Raw genomic sequence first — 20,123 nt, forward strand, 5'->3', positions numbered from 1 at the left:
CTTAGGTGCTTGTCTAAATCCCACTAGGCTCCTATCAGCATCTGTAGACACCTAAATATGTTTGAAAATCTACCATAAGCACTAATGAAAATCTAGGCCTCAAGCTCTTTTTCTTGTCTTAGTTGCCTCAATTGCAAAATTAGGTTAATACCTACCAACCTCACAGGACTGTTGTAAGTCTATCACTTCATTAATGTACATAATTAATTTTGAAATTCTTGGAAGGAAAGCACTGTACAAATGAAATATGTTATGTTGTTATTCTTTTTGGTTAATGAGAGGTCAGGGGTCAGTCACTACTCACTAATTGCTATGCAACTACTGAGTGGCTGGGTTTATAGGATTGGTCTCCCGGAGATCCTGTCTGTGATCATAAGTCCCAGTATAGCTGGAACTGTTGACTGTCCAAAGATGTAATATTGTGAAGGTGAGAGGGGAACATGTCATCTTTTGTCAAGGTCATGAGAGAAGACGGTGACTGAAATTCAATTATTTGGTTTCCTTTTCATACTTATGAACCAGTTCCTTTGTTTGGAGGATGGTTTTTTTTTTCAGACTTCTCTTTCTTTGTGTACAAAATGTATAGGGTCATGTGGCCTTTTTTATTGAGCTTTGGTTATAGTTGTATTTTGTTAGGCGCCTAGATGCCTTCAGGACAGGTATGGATACCTTATAAACAAACAGTTTAGATTTACATTAGCAAAATATGATGCAGAGATGGAGAGAAAATTTTACAGGAGAAGAGTTAATATCTTCTGGCGAGGTATGCAATTTTATTGTTAGTGGGGGTCTCATGCATGCTTAAGGGGGTGCTTTTTTATAGATAATCTCTTTGTAAAAAGCTCTGTTGTGTTTTCCCCACACACACACACTCTTAAAATAAAAAGTGATCCCTTTGTTTGATTTAGGCCCTGATCCAACAATGTTTTGCGCCTCATTTCAATGGGGCTCAGTGCGGGGTCAGGAGTCATCTTTAGTGCAATGTGTCACAAAAGCAAGGCGTCAGGGATTCGCCTAAGTCTGAAAAGTGGATCTTTAAGTGCCCCACTTTTTAGAAATAGCTGTATAAATTTCTTCAGCACTTTAAATCACTTAGTATTATATTTTGATTATGCTGTTTCATGAGTTACAGGGGAGTCAGAGATGGGGTTGCCCTCCTGCAATGAGCTTCATGCAGACAGATGCCTACAACCATTCAGAGTTCATTGCAAGATTGTGCCTGAGTTTGTGTTGAGCTGACCTCTGGGTTTCTAAGTAGTTTCTCACCTGTCACCCTGCTTGGCAAGAAAAGTCAGAATGAGACCATAGAAAAACTGTGGCATATTTCTTTTAATATAAAAAAGTGATGCTGGCAAATATCTCTGCATCCGTACATTTAGAAACATCTTTGGATGATTGATACAGCCTTGACTCTGTCTAATAAGACTTCTGATTTATAGCCTTGGATTTAAGGTCAAGCCACGGTCTTTTTATTTCTCATCCAAAGCCTCCTTAGTTATTAGGTACATTCTTTGAAGACATCCCTGCAAAGCAGAAAACAGATACAACATAAAATCAGTAAGCCACCATAGCTAAAGGACTCTATACATGTGCACTATTTGGCTTTTATGGTGAGTGTGGTAAAGGACACAGTAGACTCATAATTTTAGCAAAGAATGATAGTTTAACTATGAACATATCATAGAAGAAAAAAGGCATAATTTAAAACACATTACTTGGACTAATTTGCATAGATTCAGTCTGAAGGACAAGACTGCAATACAATTAACCTCCTGGTCTCTGAATATTTACATCATTTAGTAATAAAAACAACCTGTAAATTAGTTTCATTTTCACTGTAGAGGAAGTTATTACAGTGAAGGCTCACGGTAATTGACACATGTGTGCTGCCACCATTTGTTCATTATTTCCTGAAAGGTAAGTCACATGTAGTCAAATAGTAAGTTTGTTTGATGAGACCAGGGGTGAACTAGAATATGTTAAAAAGAAAGCAGGAGATGCTATCAGTTGAGCTACTCAGACAGGGAATGGAGGCAATTGTAAATGTTAACATTTCACTGGAGACATACAATCTTCGGGGGTAGATCTTATGTTGCTGTGTGAGGGTTTTGGACCATAACGCTAATTTGATTAATGGGATCTATGGCCCTGATTCCAAGAAAGTACTTATGGATGTTTTTAACTTTAAGCCCATGTTTAAGTCCCATTGAAATTAATATGTTTTAAGCACATGCTTAAGCATGTATTTAGAGGTTTTCTTGAATCAGTGCCTATGCAAATAAGCCCCTATATATTTAGCACCAGATGAGAATACTGTATACCTTGGTCACTTAGAACACTGTATTTGCTTAGTGAAAGAATATTTACTCAGCTTTCCGAGGTTCCCCCACAGGAAATCCAATCTTTATAACTCTTCCATCTCATTTATACACTTACCATCTCTCTTACTCTCTCCCATCCTTCTTATTTCCCCTCAGAATTCTTGCATTGCTCACAAAAGGAATTCTTGCATTGCTATTTCTGCTGGTTAGAATGAGAGAAACAGTACTGAATGGAATGTGCTTGTTTTGAGAAATCTGTTCTTGTCTGCTGATACAAAGCACCCACTGGAACTATGTCTGTTATATTGTACGTAGTGTGTACTGTGTAGAAAATTTGATCTAAATTGCTATTTTATTTTAATGCAAATGAACTGAATCTCCAAAGAACAAAATCAACAAGCAACACAAATTAATATTTCATTTTTGTTGTTCCAGCTTCATTTAAAAAAAAACATAATAAGCTTGACAGATAGCAGAATCACATTATTCTGATTTATTTACAGTGCACCCATTTTGTTAACTTGGCAATAAGTGATGATAAAGGGAAGTGAGTTACAGTAGACTGTAATCTGAGACAGTTATAATACAACCCCTTTTCTTTTTATCTCATGCTGTGAGTGAAAGTCTGCCAGGAGTGATAACAAAGTTATGTTCATTTGAATCTTTTGACATGGTATTTTGAAATATATAGCAGCAGAATACTTGTGACAGAGATTTTTGATTTGGTGCAGATATTTCATATAAAATAATTATCTGTAATAGGGTTTAAACATTAGTAAAATAGTCATTAAGTTAATAAAATACTCTCTTTTTTTATCTAGTAAAACCACTTCTATTGACAAGTAGAAATAGATTTGTGCCAAGAGAAAAGTTGACTATGAAAGAATGATGTATACAATGCCTTTTTAACAACCTGAGGATTTATAATCCTTCAGTAGGCAAATTCTAAACTGCCTGTAATAGAACTCTCTAATCTATCACTTGTATGTAGGATTTAAAATTCAGACTACCTCAGGCTTAAAACACACTAATATTACACTTGGCAGAGGCCAATGAAGCCGGATACTAGCAACAGATAAGTGGCCAAGTGGCTGGAGGGTACTAATAAATAAATAATGGACGTTTACACCAATTGTACATTTTAAGAGAGGCTGGGAAATTTAATTTTTCTCTGGCACTAAGCAAAACCAAACATTAACTTTTTCCCCCCAACTGGCTCAACCAAATTAATTGCATCTTGGAATTTTATTTTAAGATGAAAATGTTCAAATGAGTACAAAGAAGTTCTCTGCTAGTTTTTGTTTTATTTGTGTTTTTTTTAATTGACAATTTAACAAGAAAATAATTAGCTAACTCTTCTAAGACTGTGTTTCAAGATAATTTTATACTTATAGGAGAATACATCCATTAAAGGACGCAGAGGACAAACTTATTAGTAAAAAACTTGTCATCTTCAGGATTGTAGATGAATAGATTTTAATTTGCCCAATGTTTTTATTCTGTATATTCAATAACTGTGAAATACTTGCTCGGGTTTACATCTTTTTTTTCTGTATATCCGCTTTTTTCTCCATTGTGAGTGTATTCCTAGTATGCCATTATGTCATGCCTGGTGATTTTTTTTTCTTTCCAGTCTGCTACATTGTACCACATACATTTTTGGAAAATAGAAAATATAGAGTCCCAAGATCCTCCATCTACAATAGAGCATTACATTACTGCCTTTGTGCACAGAAATTGGGGAGTTCTATGTGCAATATTAGGCAAACAACATACAAATTTCTATGCACGAACATCAGGCTTTCCTTTCTGAAAACACATCCATATCTGTCAATATATGTGCAGAATAGTATAAAAAGGTCAACATTCCATACTGTTACATGAGTGAAGTTCTACCAGTTTGATCTCACTGAGGTTGCATGCATGTCAAAGAGTTCATCTTTATTTACCATATGTCTGTTTGCACCTCCTGAAAATGAGATATGCTATGAAACTATTCCAGTGAGCAAATCATTAAGTAATTATGCTTGGTTGTGCTAGAGGTCCTCTAAAAATGCCTGTCTTGAGTATCTCTTAATGCTGAGACTTTTCATTCCCTTGAAATTAAAGCCAAAGTTTTCAGGGACTTGAAGTGGAAGATTTGAAAAAGAAAATGATTTGCGGTGAAAGATTAACTTTAATATTTGCCATTTTACTCATCCAAGAGAGTAGAGCATTATTCCAACTTTCCAGGTGTTTTAAAATTGTTTCATCACAGGAACATACTTTAATTTAAAAATGTGGTCAATATTTGCTGGGTTATTAAATCCCAGATATTCTAGAGTTCTGGAAAATGCCCATCTAAAACTAAAATTAGACTGCACTTCTATTTGCTCCATCTGTTCTACTTTTATTACTGCCACAATGAAAAAAAAAAGAAGTATTAGGTTAGCTGTAAAAATCCTTATAAAAAGCACTAATTATTAGCTTTGGTAGTATGTCAGCGGGATAGTAGGCTGCTATGCAAAAAGAATCTTCTGTTTAGAAAGGAATTTAATTCCGACTATTGTCAAATAGATTCTGTACATCTGATAGCCTGTCTGACTGATCCAGGTTGTGGTGCTCAGACCCCAATCATGAAAGGTGCCCTATAAGAACCCAGATAGAATTAGCATTTCTTTGCACTTATTTAATTTTGTTTTCCAAATATAGGAATTCCTCCTGTAGACCTTCTGCAGGCAAAACGCTCACAGAAATGATCTCCCATAAGAATACAGAATTGGCCACGCATCTTAGTCTGTGCCTCTTGTAAATGGTCTGTTGGCCATCCATGCTTTATAAACTATGCCCGTCAGTCCAGTGAACAAGTGTGTGTGCTGACTGGTGCATACTTTATATAGCATGCAGGATTGTATCCATGGATCAATAGGTGGTTCCTCATTCACTGTGTGACTTGTGTCATCATGATTTTCATGGACACTGTTTTACCCATATAGTTGCGGGGCATGTTATTAGAGCTAGTCAAAAATGTTCTGTCAAAAGATTTATTTATGAATGGAAAATGGCTTTTTGAAAAATTGGAACTTCTCACAAAAATAGTCAAACTGCACTTCACCCTTTTTGGGATTGTCCTCTCTCCTTTACATTCCCAGGCACTTAAAATGAAACATGCATTTTCTCTGTAGGACACCTCATAGATTAATGAATCCCAGTTTGTGCCAATTCCTATTTTACATACTCTGCCACTTTAAACTTCATCTTCTTTAAAAATGTGCAAGATAATTAGTATCTGATGGCAGTTCAAAGGCTCTGTGTGACATGTGTTGGTGGTTATAAGCTATTCCTGCTGGAAGTGTATTGTTCGCATCGTAAAACATACAGCCAAACCTGGCACTAAGTGGCACTGTTGTTGACAGTCTCACTAGATAGACCAAAGAGTCAGTAAGTGTAGAATATAATGTATCCCCTCATCTCACGCTCTGAAGATTAGTATCTAAAAATCACAGGAAAGGGGTTAACTTGTACTCTCAATGCCTCTTTGGTAAGTAGAGGATTTGAGTCTCCAGAGCTGTCAAACTAGCACTTTCCCTGAGAATTCCATTATTTCATTTGTTTTTAAATGAAGTAAAATAATAAAGTTTAAGTGGTGCCTTCATCTGGTTCCTTCCTTGGCATCTGTTCTGTTGCTTAACTGTTCTGTGCTATGCTAATAGCCCGGTAGCCATATCATGGGAAATTTCACCCCCTGACTCCTTTGCCCTCATCTTGTTTGTCCCTGCAATGTTGCTGCCAACCTCCTATTCTTTGTAACCCTATGGGCTATTCCATCAAGGCTCTCAATTAAGTTCATTTGACTGTTCACTCAACAAGCTGTGTATATGCTCTCCCCCCTTGTACTTGGAAATCTAAAAATACCCAAAGACATTCAATTGCCTTTAAAAAAAAACAAAAAACCTTATTTTAAACTTCCTTGACTGGTGTGGCAAAGACACAGACTTAAAAGCTGTGAAGAAAATGTACTCTAATTTGTATTAAGTATATGGCCCCTTACCATAGTTAAGCTTTTCTCTGCTGTTCACTACCATTGAGCTGAGATACTGCTATTTTGCATTTAAAAAAAAAATCATTCGTAGTTATAGATCAGTCGTTCTCAAACTAGGGCTGCCGCTTGTTCGGGGAAAGCCCCTGACGGGCTGGGCCAGTTTGTTTACCTGCCGTGTCTGCAGGTTCGGCCGATCGCAGCTCCCAGTGGCCGTGGTTCATGGCAGGTAAACAAACCGGCCAGGCCCGCCAGCGGCTTTCCCTGAACACATGGTGGCCCAAGTTTGAGAACCACTGTTATAGATTATTTTTGTTGTCGATCAGGTTAGATTTGTTAGAGTTGAAATCTGTCATAGTTCAGGTCGCTACAATTCATGGGTTAGCAAAGGATCTGGGTAATCAATATGTTAATGCTCTGTACTGTTAAATCGTATACATTTCTGACACAATCATTACTATTGGTTATCACAAAGTGTGGATTTAAGAATTTCAACAGTGACTTTCACCTTGAAAAAATATTTATAATAAGATGTCAAATGTTCAACATAGACAGTAGTGAAAAGACAACTGTTTTCAATTGGGGGAGTGGGAGAGAAGAAGGAAAAAAGCATACTGCTTAGTCTTACTTGGCTTGAGACTACAAAAATGCTGTAAAAACTAATTTGGGGACTGCTCATTTGTTCCAATTCACATTAACTGGTATAACTGTAGAAAAACTAGTTAAAGATAAATTTAGTATTCTAAAGAAAAATGGATATGGCTGAGTCTTCCGCAAGTTTATAAAGGAAAAAAAGTCTTTCTGAAATATTACTTTGTTGCAGTTATATGTCATTCTGGATGAAACCAAGATCATTTTAAACATATTATTCATAGGCATTTCTGGTATCCTATTAATAGCTATTAGAATGGAAGTTCTTTTTCTCCACTGGATTGCACACTGTTTCATTTTTCTACAGGAAGAGACACTGCTATAAAGATATAGTGAACTTCTAATGTTGATAATTTCAGTTATTATGATAATCCATTGCATTATAGCATGCACAAATTTCCCTGAGTTTTGATGTCTATTAAACGTCAGTTTGGATGACCAAAGAGAGAATCTCACATCATTATCAAGACACAGGCCTACTATTCCATTAAAAAATGTAAATGCAACATGTCAATTGTGGAAAATATGCCATACAAAGTCTTGAAATAATAGTATGCCAAAAAGCGCCTTCCTACTATTTCAGATATTTTTTAAAAAAATCATTACAGGTGCAAGACCAACATGCAAAGATTTGTGAAAAAGTTTTATGGATGGTAGCATTTTATTATCACTTATATCTGAAGCTCCATATTATAACACCAACCCTACACATTTTTTATTACAGTATCTTATGTCTGATAGTTCCAAAGAATTGCAATTACTTACCAAATGCAATACAAATGGTATCACATGTTCCATGCTTTTTCCATTGTCCGGCTATTTTGAAACAAGGACAGGAGACAATATATTAGGCCACAACTTTACTCTTAAATATCGGGGAGTGTCCGGTATATAAGATTGTACAGTGCAGGTAATTCCATCATCATTTCCATAAACTCAGGGGCTTAATCAGCCCTCCCCATTTTTTCCTTCAGGTCCCAGCCAACCCACTGCTGGGACCCTGCTATTCCTTCCCCTTGTATGATGGTTAAGGGAGGGACTATAAAGGAAGGGGAGTCCTGAACCAGTCAGAGGAGCCCTGAACCTCCTTTCTTCATTCCTTTACAGAATGCCTATTTTAAATCCTTTATCAATCCATTTTAATCTGATCACTGTACCCATTCCCTACAGAGTACCTGCACTGGATATCTGCCCCAAGCTTACATAATGTGTTGTGACCTCATAGCCTAACCCCCCTTTGCCTAGCCCTCTAGCACCCCCGCCCCAACTTGCTGTGAAAATCCCCACCTTGCCTTGGCCAATCTAGCTGTGAGGGAAAAGTTCCTTCACAGCCCCCGGAGAAAGGAGCGACTGCCTACAGCGGACTATGACAAAACTGGTATTTAACCATGGTGGGGGGTGCTGCTTGCCTAATCTGGGTAAAGGGGCTTCTGCTGGCACAGCTTTGGGTATAAGTAGCCACCTACTTTTCCAGTCACCTCTGAGGGAGTGGGGCAAGTCCTCCCATCAACCTGGTGTGGCTAAAGTGTTTCTGCATCTTCCGCAGATCAGGTACCCTCTTGGGGGAGAAAAGGGCCATGAAGGGGCAATGATCCCTTTCCTTACAGACTGCTGGCCCTATCTTTCCAATTGAGGAGGCAATTCCCTTTTTCCATTAAGCCGGACAAAGGTCCCCCCCAAATACTTCATAGAGGTGAGAACATTTTAATGTACAAATACCTGTAACAGAAGATTTTGCAGGTTTAGATTCTTAGAATTATATGTAGCCCACTGAAACATGCTAAAACTATACAGTACTAGAGTCCATTGTAGGACGACTTTATATCAAAGATTAATTATGTCTTAATTCTTTAATTGTTTGGGTGGAATTAAAATACTTGGTGATTTTGCTGCTGCTTTTTTCCCTCTATATAGTTCAGTGCAGGGTGACAATGAGCTATTGTAACTGGAGACAGTTGATTGGAGGAGGGGCCATACATGTAGGAAGGAAGTGGCTTAGAGAAAGAGGGATTACCTGACATATGAGAGAGAGCAATGTAAAAACTAGAGGAAAACAACAGGATTATTTACTGATGCACCTATGTGAGTGAGTCCATTTTATCCTTGCAGCCTTGACTTTATTTTTTTACATAGCTCTTGCGACATCTGATACTCATCACTGTAATTTCATTTCACAAACTGTTCTACTCTAGTCATTTTTCTTAACAGTTGCTTAGCATGGCTGGTCTGTTGTCTCACTGGTAATGCATCATATCCCTGGCCCAGGGAAGTCCACATGCCCTGGAGTAACAGACACAGGAAGCCCTGGATTCCCCAACCCCAGTGAAGCCTCCCTGGAGGGGCTTCCCAGGAGAGACAGACGCTGGAAACCTGTTCCCAAATCTCCAGGCTCCCAGTTTTGCAGCTGGAAGGACGGCGCACCCCCAACAGGAATTCCAACTGGAGAGCCAAGACACAAGCCCTAGCGGTAGGCATAGCAGCCCTGTTCAATCCTCTTGCATTGCCCCTCAGCCAAAGGGTGTGCCTGGGCAGGGGCGGGGATGGTCAGCCACCACTATGGTCCAGTTTTGGGCTTGTGGGGCAGCCAATAGGTAGCTTTTAAAGGCTGCTGCAACTTGGATCAACCTTTTGGCTCCTGTGAATTATACTAGGGTCCACACAGGCTCCAGCAAAACCAGCATTCAGAGGAAGCAAAGTTGGCTTAAAGAACACGTGTGTCAAATAATTCAATTACCATAGTCCCTGATGGAGGCATCCTCACGGAAGAATATCCACAAGTTACGATGAAGTTTTTTAATATAGCTTCTCTGACCAATTCAGCCCATCTTCTGGTTATGTTTTGTCCAATCTGATTTTTAAATGTACCTCATTTGATAGAGTCCTTGAGTAAATCCAGCCTCTTAGTCTCAAAGGCAGCACAGATGGTTTCATAGATCAAGCACTAGCCTGGGCTATAGAGAAACTAGCTTCAATTCCTGACTCAGCCACAAGCTTCCTTTGTGACGTTGGGCAAGTTATACACATCAAATGGAGATAAAAGCCAATTAACGATTTTGAGGTGGTAGTGTAAGTACCTATGTAGAATAGAAATCTACTGCATAAAAACCTCATATTTTCAAATGTATGCAGGTTTAAACATATGGACTTTGGTAACACTCCATATTTAGGACATTCAATAAAAGTGGCCCTGTTTCCAGATGTGCTGAGCTTATGCATCTCCTGTTGATTCAGTTTCAGATGAATATGGATGAAAGTGCCTAATTTTACATATGCAGTTGTGAAAATGTGGGTTATGTTTTTCACAATTTATCTTGTCATGTATACCAGTTAACACAGCAATTTATGTTTTAACAAAGATATGATCCTCCACAGCCCATAATTTCCTCAATAGCTGGTTTGAAAAAAAAGGGGGGGGAGTGAAAAAAATATTTGTTTCTGTTTTTCACCCAAATGTCGTTTTCACAGACTTGTTTTTTTTTCACTCAGCTCTCATTTCCTTCTGTTTAATCCTGCAGTGAGGCCCCAATTCAATAACTTGTAACACATGAGCAGACCCCTGCCTTCACTCCAGTGGGGCACAGAGGTTTGCCCGTAGGCAACAAGTTACAGCTTTGGGACCTAAAATCCCACTGATGTTGAATTTGTAATACCCCAGCCATTCACTTGCATAGCAACAGACTCAGTTCAAAAACTTCATTATGGATTATGACTTCATTGCAGGAATAAAGTAGAACCTGGCCTATGTAGAAGAAAGCCCTCCTTAAAATACAAATAAGTGCATAGGGCACACAGAACACTTACTGTCCAAGTATATTTGTATTTTTGCAAACAGCTTTTCTTCAAGCTGACTCCATAGTGTTTGCATTTTTTAAAGTATATCTTATTGGTGGAATAAATATAAAAGTAATAAAGTGCATACTAGTAAGGTGCTACCACCCATTTTATTATTTTATGTTTGTTAAAAAAAATCCCTGATATTTAACCTGAAGAACATTATTATTAATAGTTTGTATTACAGTAGCACCTAAATGTTTTAATGGAGATCATGGCCCCATTGTGCTAGGCACTGTACAAACATTTAGTGATTCCCTGATCCTAAGAGTTTACAATCTAAATAGTCAAGACAGACAGTGAGTGTGAGGGGAGAGTCACCGGGAGGTGAAATGCCTTGCCCAAGGTCAAGCAGCAAGACAGTGGCAGTGCCAGGAATAGAACCCTCATCTCCTGAGTCCTCTGTGCCACACTGCCTCTTTAATAGTCATGACTTCTTTTTAATCACAATTTAAAGGTAAGAGAGAGCTTTTCACTTGTGTAAGGAAATAAAATGTAAAAGGGATTATGAGGCAAATCTGACAGGTTTTATAACTGCAGATTAGTGAAGCTAAAAATGTCAGAAGAATTTCACAGGAAGTGAATGAAAATAATAAAAGAAGGGATCAAGAGGGGAAGCTATTGGACAAGTAAGATATAGTGGTAGGAAATTAACACAGGCTTGGAAAATAGCTGAAAAGTCAAACCAGTTTTTAGTGCTCATGAGGGAGTTGAGATAAGATGCCTAAAACAGAAACATTTTTTTTTAGAGGATGATGCTGTAAAACCACAGGCAGGTGCAATCAGACCTGAACATGTCTTTTGTAAGTTGAAATCACTAGAGAACAGACACAGCTTCAGAGTCTTCCCGGATACTCTGTAGAGTCCTACAACAGCAAGAGATTTTTAGTAGCTCCTCGGATAGAAATTGATATACTGAAGGATTGGAGGAAAACAACTTCAAGAGAACCCGGAAATTAGAAAACAATAAGCTTAAACTCAGTTGTAGGCAAGATCCTACAGACTATTAATAAGGGATGAGATCACAAATTATCTAGAGCTATCGAGTATATGCGAATAAAAACTAGCTTGCTTAGTTTCAGAATCAGATCCATCTTTTAAGCCATTTTTAGTCACATTTTGTTGACAAGATAATGTAAAGATCAGACAGTGATAAAATGGTAGGTCTGATGGCCCAAATTTTCTTAAAAGTGCACATGCAAAAATGAACATGCATAATTTGCATGTTCAGTTCACCGGTAAGAATATTATTTGTGAACACAGATAACACACACTTCTATGCTCACAATTACTCATGCAAAATTATGGAAGCCTGATGTGATATACTAAGATTTTAAAAAAAAAAAGAATATGTCAAATAGTAGAACTGCATAGCACAAACTAATACACAAGGCCACAATTTTCAGATGAGAGGGGAATGATTTGGGTGCCTCAGTGTTTGAGTGTCCAAACTGAGTCCAGCTTTCAGCACTTTCTGAAAGCCAAGGCTATTTAAGGTATCTCAAATTGGATACCTCCAAACAGAGGCACCTAAATTCCCTAGTAACTTTTAACTGTTGGCCAGTGTCAGCATGTGCACCATAGAAGGGACCCATTATTTTCTTTTGTCAAAAACTGTGGAGGTGAATTTATTGTTCAAGAAAGTAAGGGGTAATCTGATTAGTTAGCCCTACCCACAGTGCTGGTAGCTGCCATTCAAACACTCCCAAACACATCAGTCCTGCTCATTGCAATTCTAGTCTCCTCTCTATCTTGAGAAAACACCGATGTTTCTGATCCATAATGTGGATGTTTTATGATCTAGACAAATGCCCACTGGGGGATCAGGATGAGGTCACCAAACACATTTTTCTGTCTTGCCCTAACCAAAGTTTGTTTGAACCATGGTCTTCAGAGATACAACTAATGCTCTTATGTACTGAGTCCCTAAGGACACTCTTCCCGGAAATGGAGATTGTAGTTGTTAGGCAAATCATTCTGAAGAATCAGCAAAGTGATTTAAGCTAACGAAGGCAGGGCTGAACATTCATGTGTATTTTACTTTCAAGGCTACTGTGCTCTGCACTGAGTTAATTTCTAAAAAGTTTCTACATGCTGTCATACTTAATCTTGCAAGTCGATTTCTGTTGCTTCCTTTAAAACTGTGAAATATGTTTAATTCAACAGAGTCATAAGTATGGTGCAACTTGGGGACTTGTATTCATTTATTCATTTAATGCATATAAAATAAACCTCAATTCTACAAAGTGCTTGCAAATTTTTATTAATTTACTCCATGTCATTAGTTGTAGCCAGAACTTCTATTTTAAATGATTAAGCATAATGTTTGATATTTACTCTTGGACTGCACAAAAGCCAAAGAGAACAATTTGTCAGCTAGTTCATATTTTGCTTCTGAAGTCAGTTAACTAATCAGTCTAACAGAAAAAGAACTAAGATAAATTGAGGCCATTTTATTATGTAGAAAACTGTACATGAAGATAAATTTTGCACATTTTGCTTCATTTCCTTTGCAGTTATCATTGCCATAATTGTTTCTGAATACTCAAGGTGCTCTTCATATATTTGGTATATTATAAACATTTTAAGCTGTCTTGGTAGACCAGTAGGCTGTAACGATGAATTTTTCTTGACTCTGTTGTGCACATAATACCCTAATCCAATAAGAAAATCTATCATTGAAATGAAAGTTAATTTGGCAGCTATAAAATACAGAGACCATTGGCTAGGGCTATGCAACAATAGGCTTCACGCATTTATGCATTCAAGAAATCTAGAGATTTTTTGCAAGTTTTTACAAAACTTGTTGCAATTTCCAACAGCATGTTCTATTTTTCATAGTGAAAAATGATGACAATTCAACCTCAAACAGATCCCACTATTTTTTTTTTTTTGCCAAACTATTGACTTTAATAGGGTCGGGATTTCAACCTTTGCCTTATCTAAATCAAACTGGCTAAAACCATTTGGAGTTAGACAGTTGTTAAGGGTTTATCACAACAATATAGTGTTAATCAATGGTAGAAAAAGACCTGAGAACTGCAGAAGAGGAAGCTCTGAAAAGCCAAAATGCATTCAGAAAGGACTGTGTATAGGAAAAAAGAATAGGGTGAGATTTTCAAAGTTAAAGTCCTTGGGTTGCATGGGGTGCACAAATCACTACCAAAGAGGACCCTGACTATTGTAAAGTGCATTTCTAAATCCGCTGTTGTCCTACCTTGATTCTTTCAGCTTGACCAGAACTGAGAATTCCCTTTTAAAGCCTAACAGACGGGCTATAAAAGATATTTGTAATTTATCCAATTATGTCATGGTTTTGTGAATATTATACTTGAATATATGGAAAAATACCCATCAGTCTTTGTATTATGGCTGAGATCTGTGTGATCCTGTGATTGATAAAAATTCATATGAAGAAATAGGCCTAATGTGCCTGAATTAAAGTTGCTTTACGGGTTTATTAGTTTTTTTCAGTAAGCCAGATTTCTTCTGATATAAATCTGTGAAATTCTTAAATAGACCTATTCATCTTGGCACCCTGCATATATATATATATATATATATATATATAAATCTCGTTCTAACAAAACCCAATTGTGTGCCAGAAAAATCACAAGAGTGGGGCTGGATTTCTTTTTCTCTTGTTTGTCAGAAATTTAATGTAGTTTTAGAACATTTTAATTTTCAGCTACTCCAGCTGTTGTAGGAAATATGTAGCTAAACAATAACTTCAGAAAGGTAAATGCACACGTGATGGTCTTAAATACTAAAGCCAACTGGGCTTAGTTCAGAATTTCTGATCCTACATCATTTGGGATGATTTAGGCACTGCAGGACTTTGTTTAAAAAGTTGCCATGAATTTAAATCAATATATTCCACTGGTAGTAGAGTTCATGCTATTAACCAAAAATGTATGAGTCATCAAATACTTTTATAGCCACATAATGAAATTAATTAATCAATTATTATACATATTTTTAAGATTAATTTAATTATCAGTAATTTAGTTCCACTTTTACTTCTTCTTTCACTTAGTAACTATTATATTTTTCAGGTGCCTCTTTTTTCTGAAAAAAAAATCACAATTTGGATTCAAGTTTCTATTTAATTATTTTTGTCCAATTTTAAGTAATCTAATTTATAATATTGAATCAAAATTAAAAAAAGTGAAATTACAGTCCTGGAAAATTACAGTCAAGAATAGGAGGTCCCATGGAAAAAAAAATATAATTATAACATTCCAACTTACATACATGCCTAATGTTAAGCATTTGAGTTGTTCTGCTAAAGTCTAATGGAAGTCCAATGGGGCTATTCAGATGCTTAAAGCTAGACATATGCTTAAGCATCCTGTTGAATCAGAGCCCTTGATGCTGGTATGATGATTTCTTCATTGGCTCCTGTTCCGCATCCGACCACTGAAAGTGTCATGTTCATATTTGGTGTTAATTATGTGAAGAGTAAGTACCAATAGTAGTCAGAAGAGTGAAGAATCAACTGCCTTATTTTAAGTTGTATTATTACTGATAGATCTATTCATCATTTATCATATTTATGACTAATTTAGCCCCCTTTTGGTTAGTAAATTGTTCACAAACCGAGCTTGGTTTTTCCTTAAAATATTCACTGAATAGTTGGGACAAATAATTTTCAAACTATGGATTGCTCGCAAACTCTTAGCTTCAATAGAAGTTAGTGCAATGAAAGATATTATCTAAGCCCCTGTCTCTGTCTAATATCCTGGCACCAACGTATCTACAACAGCACCGCATCTAGCTTCAACTATTGGCAGTTCATGTTATGTGATTAGTTAGCTCTGTTGCACAATTTTATTTCTGTTCTTGGATTGGATAGCAAACAAAGCTTTTCCTATATGAAATTTCAGCTGGCTATGAATAATCATTTGTGCTGAAATTCATGTGTGGATATGTTAATATGTAGTGGTTACCTGAATCCCTATGACTAATAAGACCCCTATATATGATGATAAACTGAACTTGTCCATTTTATGTATTTATGGAGGTGTAAACAAGTCCAATCACTGTAAGGTGCCCCCTCATGGGCAGTCATGGTGCAGCAGCACTCTTACTTCTCTAGTGCCCACCTACCAATGGTTACTCCAGCTCTGGTGGCTTCACTTCCAGTGTCTCAGCCCTCCGGCTAGGTCACCACCTTCAGTCCATCCTTCTGGGGTCACAGTTGTCCAAATTAAAAGTCCCAACATGTCTTTACAAACAATATCTTTTCACACTCTCTGGGGCTAATACTCAGCTTGTCTTCAGGGCTTAGCCTGCAGCACTGCTGCTGGGTTTGATAACACTTGCAATGGGCTTGTCCACCCACTTCATTGGGGGCCACCCTTTGCTCTGGGTTCTGGCCCAGGACCCTGTACTGAAAAACTAGGTCTGCTCCTTCCCTTACACTGTGTCTTCTATGCTTTAATCAGGGCCTGTTCAGGTATATTTAAACTGTAATAAAAGACCCATGGCATGGGTCAGCCCAGGTCAGCTGACTCAGCCTCGGAGGTCTCAGATTGGGGGCTAAAAATTACAGTGTAAATGTTTGGGCTCAGGCTGTAGCCCCAGGTCTGAGACACTGCAAGGGGGAAGGTCTCAAAGACAAGGCTCCAGCTCAAGCCAGTACTTCTACACTGTAAGTTTTATCCCCACAGCACAAGCCCTGTGAGCCTGAGTTGACTGACCTGGGGTCTGAGACTTGGTGCCATGGGTTTTTTAATTGAATTGTAGACAGAACCTCCCAGGCCTCTCTTACTGGAGAGCTTTCCTTCCTGCTCTGAGCTTCCGACCTGGCTCTCAGTCCAGCTCTTTCTCCAAATAGTCTTTGTCACAACTTTAGCCTGGCGCTTCCAATTTACTGCAGCTGCCTTCCACTCTTTATAGGGAATTGTCCGATTTCCCTATAATAGGCTCATTCTGGAATCAGTTTGGCTTAGCTCCAGGCTTTCCAGCCTACGGGACAGGCCACCCTGTTACAAGAGAATTTATTTTATATGTCAGTCTTTAGTGGCTTAGCCTGTAGTGGAACTGACCCCTTAGTCCTGCAAAGCATAATGTTTTCATATACATAGGCTCATGCTTTCTAATATATGGCTATCTCTAGACCCAGAATTTTCAGCAATCTGTATGGCAAGCTGCCACTTTCCCAGTGGGCTAGCCAAACATAATAGCTTATGAATGCATGGAAACTGAGCTAGTTCTGCACAGTTTTGTCCATGCATGGCACTGTTACAATTAATTACACTAGACACATATGTAATACTTCTAGGAAAACTCAGAAAAGTTATTTTTTAAAGAAGGGAATTTGTTCTTTTGGATACAGGCAAGTATGGGCTGCTTTTTCTTTTCCCAAGAAATATGGTCCCTTTCAAGTAAGTTACATTTCTCTTTTATGTCCTTTAGCCTACCCCAAGTGGCTTGCAATGTTTATCAAGTTTAATCAACATGACTGACAGGAAACCTGATAATAGAGAATAGCTGTCTTCGCTGGTGGGACAAAAATCTTTTGAAATGTCAGCAGTGAATACATTGTATTTACATTTCTTTGGGACTCCAGGTCTTAAAAGATTTTCATCTTTTACACTGGTGGGATGAAAGGAAAGGTTATTTAACTATCCATTAGAAACTGTATCTTATGACAGCATGACAAAATATTCTTGCTTTCAAATGTATAGAATGCCTGTCTCTCACCTCCAGTGGCCCTCTCATTGGTGTAGCAAGTTCGTGGCCACTTTTTGTTCTCTGATAAAGGAAGCTGTTCATCATCCCATTACTGCCAGGCCTGAACTTTCCTTTTAAAACCCATTTTGTTTTTGTACATGATCAACATTTTAATTCTTACATAGACAGTTATGGTAAAAGAAGCAAAGCAAGTAAGACATATCAAAGGGCACTGTGAACATTTCCAGATTAGAACAAGACGCAGCATCTGTGAAATGAGGTTTTTAAAGAGAAATCTTGGGAAATTTATGATTATTTATCTCTGGAGTTAAGTTAAAGCAACTAAACTCTCCAGGGCTTTCCCCCACCCCAAGCTTAGAGAAGCTGCAGATCTCCTAATCCATAAATGTTCTTGGTCTCAGTCGATCCTAGAGCTGGCCAGGGTCCCTGACCAGCTTTTATTAGTCGCCAAATGCCATAGCCTTAAGTATATCTCAGATTTTATACTGTACCTTAGTTCCTGTTCCATAGTCTGAAGTAAGCCTCGCTTTGGGTTTCAATCCACATCAGGCCCACAGTTCTACCTTACATAACCTCAGAAGCTCCTGAACAGTATGGGATTGTGTGCATGGATCAAGATATGCAACCTGAAGGAGTACTGGGAGCTGCAATGATGTTGTAAGTAGCTGATTTCTAAATGAGAGCACATTTCCTAATCTCCATAGAATTGCTGTTGTGTGCTTCCTCATGGTCCTCATTATCCTATAAAGCTGCTCAATTACTGGGTCTCCCGGTCCTGCCAATGCCAAGCAGAGTTGAGAAGCTCAACAGCAGAGCCGGCCAAACAGGGGAAACAATCAGCTAACACATTGCAAAATTTGAAAGCTATTTTCCATTCACATGGTTCAAAATGGATCCATTTTCTGTTCTGCTGTGAATTTCCTTCCAGATTTTGTTTACTGAAACTTTTACCAAAATCTGTTTTGAAATTTTTCTTTTACTGAAAAATCAGGTTTTCTGCACAGCAAAAATGTTTAAATGTGATTTTGATAAAAAAATTACATAAAATTTTGTAAAAACCTGAAAAATTCAGTAATGTTGAAAATTGTTCATACTTTTTTCAGTGAAAAAAACTTCAAAGTGTGAAAAATTTCTGCTTGAGATTCTTATCCAGGGCAAAATTGCTTTCACAACTGAAGAGCCCTTAGAAACTCCAGTTTACCAGTTATTCACAATCATGTATGCTTTTTTCTTTTTGATGCCTGAGGTGATATACAGTCAGTTTCAGCCTGCTATATCTACTCATTCCCAAGGAGTGGAGTCATAAAGGTTGCCACACACATCTGCTATATATGCCAATCACCATCTGGAGAATGAATTCCCAAAAGCCACTGAACATCCTTCAATTACTTCTTGAGCAATTCCACTGACAGCTTAGGTGCAGGAGGAGGAATTTTGCTAACTGTCTAATAGACAGCTGTTGAAGTCTTAAAGGGCCAAGGAGTCAGTAACTGATCTCTTTTGGCAACTGACAACTGTTGATAAGAGCTCAGCCTGGCAGAGGAAATGAAAGCTGGGCACATTGGACTGCAGAACTCTCCAGAAAGCACAAATCTCAAGTTCCCCACCAACCGGTGCCAAACACTCCCCACACTTCGGAAGTGTTTCTATCACATCCTTATCCACCAGAATATCTTCCCTTTATTCCAGACAAGTTGTGTCTACCCAGAAAACATCACTGATCATCAGAAATAATATGTTTTCAAGCCATGTCCTGCCTTTTGAATGCATACCTCTACCGGATAGAAAACAGGCACTTGGACAAGAAGAAGTGAAGAGAGATAATCTATTAAAGGAAAAAAAGGACTGTGGATGTGCATTCTGACATGGAAAAATTGGACCCTCTCAACCACTCTACATAAACTAATGTGGAGTCTTTAGTGAAGATGAATCATCGCTCTGTTTACGTATGCTACCCATAGGAAGATTTAGGATGCCAGAGTTGTTTCACAAATTCAGCCTTATTCCATTTAATCTTCATCAGTGCTTCTGTCTTCCATCTTCACTTCAAAATGTTTAATGAAAAAGAAAATGTATAACCAGATAATTTTCAAGAATTATTTTTGCTATTAAGCAGGCTTTCTGTTGACAACCATGTTAACTATACCGTGGCATATATGCTGGGATTAAATGTGCAGTGCTTGGCAAATCAGGTACAGTGAGGGGTTTTTTTAATAAATGGAGCCATCCTCATTTTCTCATTTAACAGTCAAAATTGTTCTTATGTTCAGCTATGTTTTTTTATCCTGAAGGCTTTCTAACTGCATACTAGTGTGGATTTATATGTGACCATTTTTTGAACCACTTTCAATATGTCTGTAGTACTTTCCACAAAGAAAACAAGAGACCTAGAGTTATGTGCAAGATAAAGATTAAATAGCAAAAAAAGTCATTAATGTGGAGTTAAATTTGCCCGGTGATAGTTTATGCCCTTCCAGGACAAAACTTGAAACAGATTTAAGGTATATATAGAGTTAGCGTAAGCAACCTTAACTCTGCTCCCCTTGAGCTAGCAAGAGCCACTGGGAATCATCTGCATGCATTCCAGCTGCAAATTATTTTTA

The sequence above is a fragment of the Trachemys scripta genome, chromosome 13 (genome assembly GCF_013100865.1).
Source record: "Trachemys scripta elegans isolate TJP31775 chromosome 13, CAS_Tse_1.0, whole genome shotgun sequence".
NCBI classification, from domain to species: domain Eukaryota; kingdom Metazoa; phylum Chordata; order Testudines; family Emydidae; genus Trachemys; species Trachemys scripta.